We start from the raw sequence: 10,658 nt of genomic DNA on the forward strand, positions 1-10,658 counted from the left end.
TATATCAATTGGCAGCACGCACCGTTGCAACCTGGGTGGAAGGCCAATTTTATTGGTTAATTTCCACGATTTAACTAATATGTATAGCTGGTGCGCTTAACATTGGCTTTAGGCTTGAAAGAAAACATCTCATTTGATCATCCAACCAGGAAATATCCTTGCATATTTTTCTGCCACTTACGGGGTTTTCATTATGCATCCCCGAGGGTTAATATCTTCGTTACACGAGGCTGCCCTCAAGAATAGAGCGGGAAATTCATACCCATGTAGTACAAATGTAGAAGAAGGTAAGGGAATCAACAGGCTTGGGCTGTTCATTCCAAGATGAAGAGACAGAAGAAGACAGAGAGTGTAGGTAGTGGGATTGATTACTCCTTAAATTACTTAAAATCTCCTCGTATTCCCATTCATCGTTATCTCTTTCTACCGCAAGATGGCTTTGTTCGACACACCTGTAGTTACCCTGACCATGCAATCCTTATAAAACTAGTGAATGAACATTTCTATACGGAGTAGCAGAATCCATCCCCGAGCCCGCCACAACAGTGAGCCGGCCACCAAATCCAAAATACTTCCAATTGCCTAACCAAACCACCCCAACGTGAAATCATGCCACCAATCCGCCGTAATAATGCTAGAAACTCTATAGAGATAGAGAGAAGACTTGAACTTTTGATAAATACCATTAAAAAGCATGAAATAATATCATTTCATACAGCTGCACATCTATATGAGGTGCCTCATACTACTCTGCAGGATCAACTTAAGGGCAGGATTGCAAGGGTAAGTTGATGCATAAATTGAGTCAAATTAACTAAAGCTAAAAAGAATCTGCCAGGTCAGTGAATTCTTGATCTGGCAAAATGAGAAATACCCCCTCAGCTGGCATTTGTTGAGAATATGACTAATCAACTTCTCCTCTACAGCATTTCATCTCTACCCCTTCTCACATTGGCAAGAACTGGGTCAATAAGTTGATTAAATAATGTATGAAGCTTCATTACTGCTACTTCAGACACTATAATCATGAGTAAGTAAAATTTAAAAATTTAAAAATTATTCAAAATTAGTTCAAAATTAGTTCAAAATTTTGAAAAATATAATTATTAAGTAAAATATTTAATTTAAAGATATTTATAACTTTGATAAGACTGAATTTACAAGAGCTCTATATAACTATCAAAATCATATTATTAATATTAGTATTGCAGCTGAGCAAAGCTTTTATAACTAAGAAATCAAGAAAAAATGATTATGATTAAAATAGTCAATATATTATATTAAGATTTTTTTATATATAATTTTCAAAGATTAAAATCTATAATAAAGTTATTTTAATAAACTTTTAAATAATTGAAAATTTGATATTGATTCTAATAATTGAATTACAAATGAGATTAAACTTTAAATAACTTATTAGTTATTTATTTCTACTATTAATCTATATAAAATTAATATTTTATCTTCTTTTTATTTTGAATAAATATAATAGTAATTTTATCTTAAAATTTAATTTTATTTATAAAAATATTAAAATTATTTATTTATATATATTATTATATTTTATATATATTTTATAGTTAATAAATATAAATATTTTATAATTTTAAAATATATAAAAGTCCAATTAAATAGAAACTATAGAGTAAGTTTAATATTATCAAGAAGATAAATTTTTTAATATTTACTTTAAAATATATATAAAAGCTTTTAAGATTTAAAATATTTAAAGTAATTTTATAGTTATTAAAATAAAATTATTTAAATCTGATCTAATTATTTAATAATTAAATATTTAACTTTAAATCTTTAATTTTTTAAATAATTTATTTTATAATTTTAAGTTATTTTAAATTTTATAATTATTTTATAATTTATAATAATTATATAAGTAAAGAAATAAAATCAAAAAATTTTTAAAATAAAATTTTATAAATTTTTTTAAAAGATTGATAAAAGATCTAAAAAATAAAATATTAATATTTATAAATATAAAAATTAATATTACTAGTATAAAAAGTAATATTAAAATATATTTATTATAAATAAAAAAAAGTAAAAATATAAAAAGTCTATATATAAAATTTAATAAAAAAAATTAATTAAGAGGAAGTTCAGAATCTAGTTATTTCATCTGCTAAGTCTGTCGAACTGTTTGTTTTTCATTTCTCTGCACCTTTACCAGCAGAATCTAGATCATGTATATATGCACTACAGAGATGCAGCAATCGTAACATACTCAGATATACAAGAATAAGATGCCCTGAACCTAGTGTAATTTAATCCAATTTAATTAGAAATTGTTGAGTGTAGATATTTCTGGTTAAAATTTAATTAATTACTGTACTGTGATTTTGGTGGCGGTGTTGCTGGCTTAGAGGTTGGATTATGTTAGTTAACTAGTTACTTATTTGTCAGGGACTTGACAGCGCCGCAAAATGAAAATATAATTGAATTTCAATAATCTGAAAAATTGTCAGTCAAGGAACCTTCCCCTTCTTCCGAACTTGTTCCATCTTGATACAACACCGCCATCTTTAATTCAATTCTCAAGCTTTCAGACTAAGCAATGCAGGCGGTCTGGTAACAAGGAGCCTCTTAAAGAGGTAAATACTCTTATACCAGGCTCAAAAGTGGCAGGACAGCAGGCACTGTTAAAAGAGATTGACTTACATAGCCAGAGTGCAGCTTTCAAAGGTCAGGATGAAAACAAAACGAAAAAAGTATTTCAAATAATCAAGGGCAGATATATATGCAGAAGTCGAACTGTGGATGCAGTTCACTATCTGCAAATGCACCCCTTTTAATGAAATGTTCGCAAAACCTTTAATGGCAGTGAATGTCTATGCTCTGATATTCTGTCTCTGGTCAATTTATGAACCACCTGATGGTATTCTAGAACAATTTGAAGTTGGCATGACTTTCAAGCACGCTCATCATGAGCAGCAAAGACAAAAATGTTTTGTTACACCATTTACTGGCAATTTCAACGATGCTTTTTTGTTTTCGCGCAAAAGAAAGAGAAATATAGATATGATCAGCAGACCATACCATCAAGCGCCGTCCGCAGACTCTCCGGAGTGACTCCGGGTGACGCCTATTTTGATTGCACTGGTGGTGGTGTTGGGTATATTTTTTGTGGCCTTTTCTTTTTAAGCCTCACCGCTTTTGCTAATATTTTTGAACTCTTTGTCCAAAGCGCTTTCACTCAGACAGTACGTTATCAAGACTAAGAGCAGCAAGACCACAGCCAAATTAATCATGGCTAAGTATATACGTAGTGCTCCTCCGTCGAGTATGCACTCTCTGCAGTTTGCAACTTTCTTTAAAATCAAAGTTCTATTTCATCTCTATATTTCTTAGTAGGGAGAGGTCTCAGATTCTTAAAGAGACATCTTCATCTATCACTAGTTATAGCTTCTTATTCATACGAGAAAATTGCTAGTAGCTCAGCTTTAGTAACAAACTAGTTGTTAAACACAGTTGTTTATCTCATTACTTTTCAATCTATCAAGATCATTTAGATAAAATAAAGGTAAAACTTTTCAAACTCTTATAGTCTGTGATATCTGTATATGCTGTCATTACTAATACATCTATCTGAACAACTATTGTGACGAATATCGCGAACGTATCTTCGTTCGGTGATCCTGCCATCTCGGAGTGGGGAGGCTGGCTACGCTAGTTGTACGGCGTGCAGCAGGAGGCTAGCCGGCTAGCACTTATTAAAATATGTAGCTACTCTATTCTCTTCATAGATCAAAGAAAAATAAATATTTTCAAAAAGGAAACTTCTTTTTGAATTTTAAAAAAATTTCAAAAATCAATTAATTTATAATCTTATTTACATTTATAAATATATTGACTTCAATTATTAAAAATTTTTCTTCTTGAAGATTTTTTAAAATCTCTATAATTATCAAAATTATCCTTATAATTCTGAGATTTAGATAAAAGTTAATATAATTATAATTAAAATTTAAATTTAAAGAATTTTTACCAAATTATATTTTATTAAATATTTTATATATATTTTTATATTAAATATTTTTGATTAAATAGCTTCTTATATAATATATAAGTTTAAACTTTCAAGATAATTATATATTTTATATTTAATTTTATTTTTATTTTTATATTTAATAGTTAATTAAATACTTCTCAGTTTTATTTTTAAATAAATATGAAACTTATTTAATAAAGCTCTATTATAATAAACTTCAATTAAAGATTCTTTAATAAATATATATTAATTTAAAAAATCTATACTTAAGTATTTTATCTTCTTATAATGTTTTATAGAACTATATTACTTTAAAGTTACAGTTGTAGAAATATTTTAAATAATACTTTTGTATGTTATTTAAATCTTTATCTTTTTACTAATTGAAGACTTATTATTTATATAAATATAATTAATATTTTATTTTTATATTTTAAACTAAGATAAATATTAGATATTAAAATATATATTATTGACCTTTATACAACTGTATATCATTTAAATTTATTATCTACTTGCATACTATGACTCAAGATTATACTTCAAATCTTGCTTGTATTTTTACATTTCTATAGAGTTTTGATTTTTCTTTCTATTTTCAAAATATAAAATAAATAGCTATATATATAGCAGTTGATATAATATATTAATTTTACAAGCTAGTTAAGTTTCTATTATTTAAAACTTATAATAGTATACTGTAGCTTATATTTTATGTTTAATTTCAATAAGCTTATAAAATGAGATAAAAATATGATAAATTATAATATTTAAAACATATTTAATAATTTTTATTTTGGACAGTCTGAAAAAATTTAATCAAATTAATATAAATTTACAAGTACAATAGTCAGTACTATTAAAAATTTAAAGATAATTAGTTAACTAATTTACTTTATTAATGTAATCTATCATCTAGTGAATTAGATCATTTAGTTGATCAATTTATTCAATGTGTATATGTCTAGCATTCATATCAACAAAATACTCACTTTATGGCCTTCTCAAGCTTTTACTTAGAAAGAAAAGATTTTTTTAACTATTCAAACATTAAAAAAAAAATCAAACTTTAAATATTAAGAAAGTTGCAAGCTTGTACAGCATCTCTTTTATCATCTTACAGAATCAATTGAATAATCATATAACACAAGAGAATTTTTAACTCAATAATTGAAAATTAGTCTCCACTGAAGAGTTAGTTCTTGTACAGTGAATTCTATTCATGAATGATTGTGATCAGTCTTTTCAAATGTGTACTATATGAAAAACAGTCGATCTTCTTCTTGTCAATTGAGATTCTAGCACTGAGGTCAAACCTTCATCTACAGTTGGCAAATACTGAGTTTATTGATTTATTGATCATCATTCTGAGCTTAAGTTCAAGTTCTCATGCAAGTATGATTATCAGTAGACTTTATGTGAGAATTTTGAGATTATTCATAAGTGGTTCAGACTTTTACAAAACATCATTGCAAAGTATAATATTCTAAAAGATAATATCTACAACTTTGATGAGACTGAATTTCAGATAAGAGTTATTAGCACTGCTAAAATGATGATTGAATCTAAAAGAATCAATTATTCAAAACTAATTCAATCTGAAAATTGAGAATGAGTAACTGTTATTGCTGAAATTAATATCACAGATTAAGCTTTTTATATAATAATCATTCTCAAAGAAAAAGTGCATTAATTCTATTGATATAAGATGAAAGGACTGTCAGATAACTGGGTCATTGAAGTCAGTGATAATGACTAGACAACTGATAAGCTAAGTCTGTATTGACTGAAGAAGATGTTCAACAAGAACACCTTATCTTGTATAAAGAACAAATACTGATTGTTGATTTTTGATAAATATAAAAGTTATACTTCAGCTGAATTTGACTGGTTCTGCTCTGAGAATAATATTATTACTCTTTACATGCCAGCTTATTCCTCTTATCTTCTTCAGTCATTGAATGTTGACTGCTTCTTCTCTCTGAAAACAGTGTACAGACAACTGATAGAGAAACAGATGCAGCTTGAAATCAATTATATTGACAAAAAGAAGTTTTTGACTCTATATCTAACTGCTTATATACAGGCTCTGAATGAGAATAAAATCAAGAGCAGTTTTAGAGCTGCTGGATTAATTTTGTATAATTCTGAACAGATTCTCTAACATTTTAATATCATAATACATACACTCATCTCTTCTAGAACTTCTCATAGCTTTCAAGCTTTCTGGACTATAGTCATATCATATAATATACATCAATTGGAGCCGCAGACTGAGAAGGTCAGGAAATATATTAAACACTGCATGCATAGTCCACCCAGTCCTACTCATCAGACTCTAAGCCAGCTTGTCAAGGGCTGTCAAATGACTATGCATAGAATGGCAGTTTTGAAGCAGAAGATCAAGGAACTAAGAGCTACAAATGCAAAACAAAAGAGAAAGTGAAAAACAAATCATATATATATAGCTCAAAAGAGTGCTTTGAGGATTGAAGAAGGCTTGAATCATGTATAAAGGGTCAATAAATCAAAAGAAGAGGTGATTGAAGCTGCTGACTCTTAATTACAAAAATACACAGTATCGTAGTATAGTCTATATGAGACTATTGAACATACTGCTCATACATACTCCTAGTGGGCAGAAAATAATTCTTAATATAATTTATTACTTTCTGTATATAATTGTTGCTTAATTTAATCTGAAATACTTTGAGTGATAAAAGACTGATTAACTAGATGATTTGATCAACTAGATGATAAATTACATTATTAATGTAATTTTTAAGTATGTAAAACACTCAAATAAGCAGAACATCAATTCAAAATGTCTTCTTATTTAACTACTTATTTATCTCAATATGCAATTATACTATCAATTTATACTAAAAATACTTCAAATTCTCTTGAGAGAGAAGAGAAAATTGAACTTATGATAAATGCTTTAAAAAAGCAAGAAATCTTCTTAATCTATGAAGCTGCATATGTATTTGATGTATTATTATCTACTCTAAGTTATCAACTCAATAGCTAGACTGCTCATATGAATCTATAGGAAAATTCAATCAAATTAACCCAGGTTGAAAAGAATAGACTAGTTAAATAAGTGCTAGATTAAGCTAAATGAGGATTTACCTCATAGCTAGCATTTATTAAGAATACAGCTAATTATCTTCTTACTATACAGACTTTCATCATCTTCACTACTATCTCTTCCTTCTTTCTCCTCCCTCCTCCCCCTCTTGCGTTGGCAAGAACTGAGTGTCAAATCTAGTGGCATGCTGTCCTGAGCTTTAGACCTGTTACTCCAGACACTATAATTATAACCAGGCTAAATATGAGAATATAAAGATTATTCAGACTTGATTTATGATCTTAGAGGATGTAAATACTGAGTATAGAATTTTGTTAGATAAGATATACAATGTTATTGAGACTGACTTTGCAATGAAACTCTGTGCTACTACTAAGATTATTACTAGCAGTGAGTACTATAGCTGAACAAAGCTTTTACAGTCTGAAAATTAGAAATAAATGACTATAATTAAGTCAGTCAATTTATCAAAATAGGCTCTATTCTATATATTATTCTCAAAGGTCAGAATCTGCAAGAAGGTTAGTTTGAAAGCCTTTTAAATAGCTGGAGGCTTGACGTTAGTTTTAATAACTGGACTACTGATAAAATAGGTCTTAAATGACTTACACAAATATTTATTCTAGAAGTAAAGATATATAAAATTAATAGTTTTATTCTTCATATTTTGGACAGATATAGCAGTCATTTTACTCTAGAATTTGATCAAATATTCAAAGATAATGCAATTATCTATCTTTATATTTTTTCTTATTCATCACATCTTTTGCAGCTACTAGATGTGAGCATTTTTTCAGTTTTAAAGTAAGTATATAATAGTCTAGTCTAATAGTAAATGTAGTTTAAAATCAATATTATTTTCAAGATTAATTTCTTAGAAGCTTATTCTGCAGTCTGTATAGAATCTTTTAAAGCTTAGAATATTTAGAATAACTTCAAGACTTTTAAAATAGTGTTACTTCAGTCTGACTATATTATTCAATAGTTGAATATTCAACTCTACACTTTGATGCTATTATCTAACATATCTAGTACATCATTCTAGATTTTTTAAACATCTAGAAACCTTTAATAGTTGCAGCAGCAAGCAAAAAAGATTAAAAAGCTTATAAAAGATCAGTCTTAGAACTTAGTAGAAAATCTTGATTAAATTTTCAAGACTTATGAATATAACATGATCAGCATCACTATTTTGAAAAAATAATATCTGAATATATTTAATATAAATGAAATAGAGAAGCAAATGCAGAATAGATCTAGATATTAAATTTAATATACAAAAGATATAATTAGAAATAAAGTTTTAAATTTTGTTATTTTATCTACTGCATCTGTTGAACAGACAGTTATTCAATCTCATGAGTCTCAGCTATCTAAGTCTATATCATATCAATAAGCTTCATAATACTGTAGCAATTATGGCACTCTTAGACATATAAGAATAAGATATCCTTAACTTAGTGTAATTTAATATAATTTAATTAAGTATTGTGGTGTTGAGATAATTTGATTTAAAATCTAATCAGTTGAAATATATTGATTTGATATTCTGCTTACTTAAATATTCTACTCACTTGAAAATTATATTATTAATTTACAGATTTCATAACTAGCTACTTGCTATTTCTCTTATATTTAGATTTCAGAATAGATAAAATTTTAATTTTAAATAATTAAATTTTAATATTAAATATATATAATTACTTATAAATTATTAAAGATTTACTATTCTTTAGTAATATAAATAGATTTAAATTTTAATAAAAACTTATAAAAATTTATTTTAATTTTATAATTTCTATCTTTTACTATTTGATATCATAATTATATAATTAAATATAATAGTTTTAAAAAAATATTTACCTGCTTTAAAAAGATTATATTAACGTAAAAAATTTAAAATATATATAATTTTATTAAAAAAATAATAATACTTTTTTTAATATATTTAAAAGCTATAATAATTGAATATATTGTTTTATATTATTTTAATTTTTATATAATTATCTTTGAAATAAATAAATTTATTAAGTAAAATAAATTAATAAGTTTAAAATTATTTTACAATTATTATTATAAGAAATATAAAATATTAATTTTATATTTAAAGTTCAACTTCTGAGTAAAAACTGAAGAAATTCAAAGTAAAATAAATTGAAATTTATAAAAATTCAGATTCATCTAACTTTTAGAACTATAAAAGTTATTATTTTAAAGTTTTTTTTAATTTATATAAACTTTTACTACTTTTATTTTTTTTTCTTTAATATTTTTAATATAAATTTGATTCACCTTGTTATAAAATTAAAATTTTAAAAGCTAGTTAAAAAATTTTAATTTAAATAATAATAAAATAATAAAATATAATTCAAAATCATTTATATATAGCTTTGTTAATAATGTTAACTTAAAGAAATTAGTTATAAAATTTTCAATTAATTACTTTTTTAATAAGTGAAATTTATAAGATTATAATTATTGCTTTATTTATTAAGTAAAAAAATTTGATATTTTCTCACTTCTATTTAAATTATCATCTATTTTTTGATAAAAAATTAATTTAAATTTAAAATTTCTAACTATTACTTATATTAAATGAAAATTTACTACTGTGTTATAAAATGTATTTAAAAAATTTCTTCCTGCATTTCCTCATCATTTATAGTTTAATTTATTTACAAAGTAAATTAATCCTGATTTGTTTAACTATGTAAAGTATTTTAAATGTCTTTTTTATTTTATTAAATAATTTTCTTTTATTGAAAATTAATTGAAAAGTATTATAAAGGAGCTGAGTACTTTTTATATTTTACACTAGTTAAAACTGAATTAATTTGATAAGAGTTTGAATTAAATATCTTACTAAATTTTAATCTTGATATATATTTTTTATATATTTTATTTTTAAACTTATAAATCTCTATAAGAACTTTATATATATTTCAATATTAAATATTAAATATCATCAAGATCATCTTTTTCATTTTTTGTATAAATTTGTAATATTGAAAAAATGATTTACTGTTGACTATATGTTTCAGCGACTGGTTAGAAGATGGAGCCAATTATGAACGGGTGGGGATAATGTTTGCGGTGTTGACTGCGAAAGTAATCATTGGTGGGTGAAATTCTCAGCTTAATCATTTTTGGGGTCTCAGAGCTCGCATTTTGCCCTCCATCCTACAACAAGTAGTTTTTTCATAGACAAGTTTTTTGCCTCGAAGTCCCCAAAGATGCCCCAACCCTCCCGACCAGATATATAGCCCAGCCAGACCGTTCGCGCTTCGATGCTCTTCTCATCTAAGTGTGGTGGAACTGTGAGAGCTTCCCCGAGAGCCGAATCCAATACTTCCCATCCTGCACAGCTTGCGGCGTAGTAACAAAAATCTCTACAGAGTATAATCTCAATCTCTTGGGGAATAAAGAGTGAGACAAGTCTGTCTCAGGAAGATGGGATGTAGTTGCAGATAACACTAATGATTTGATATGTCGACCGACTTCAAAACAGCATGCCAGGGGTGGGTGGTACAAGCAGATCTCATGTTTTCCAACCTTTCCTACATG

This window comes from Paracoccidioides brasiliensis (assembly GCF_000150735.1).
Source record: "Paracoccidioides brasiliensis Pb18 unplaced genomic scaffold supercont2.10, whole genome shotgun sequence".
Lineage (NCBI taxonomy): Eukaryota > Fungi > Ascomycota > Eurotiomycetes > Onygenales > Ajellomycetaceae > Paracoccidioides > Paracoccidioides brasiliensis.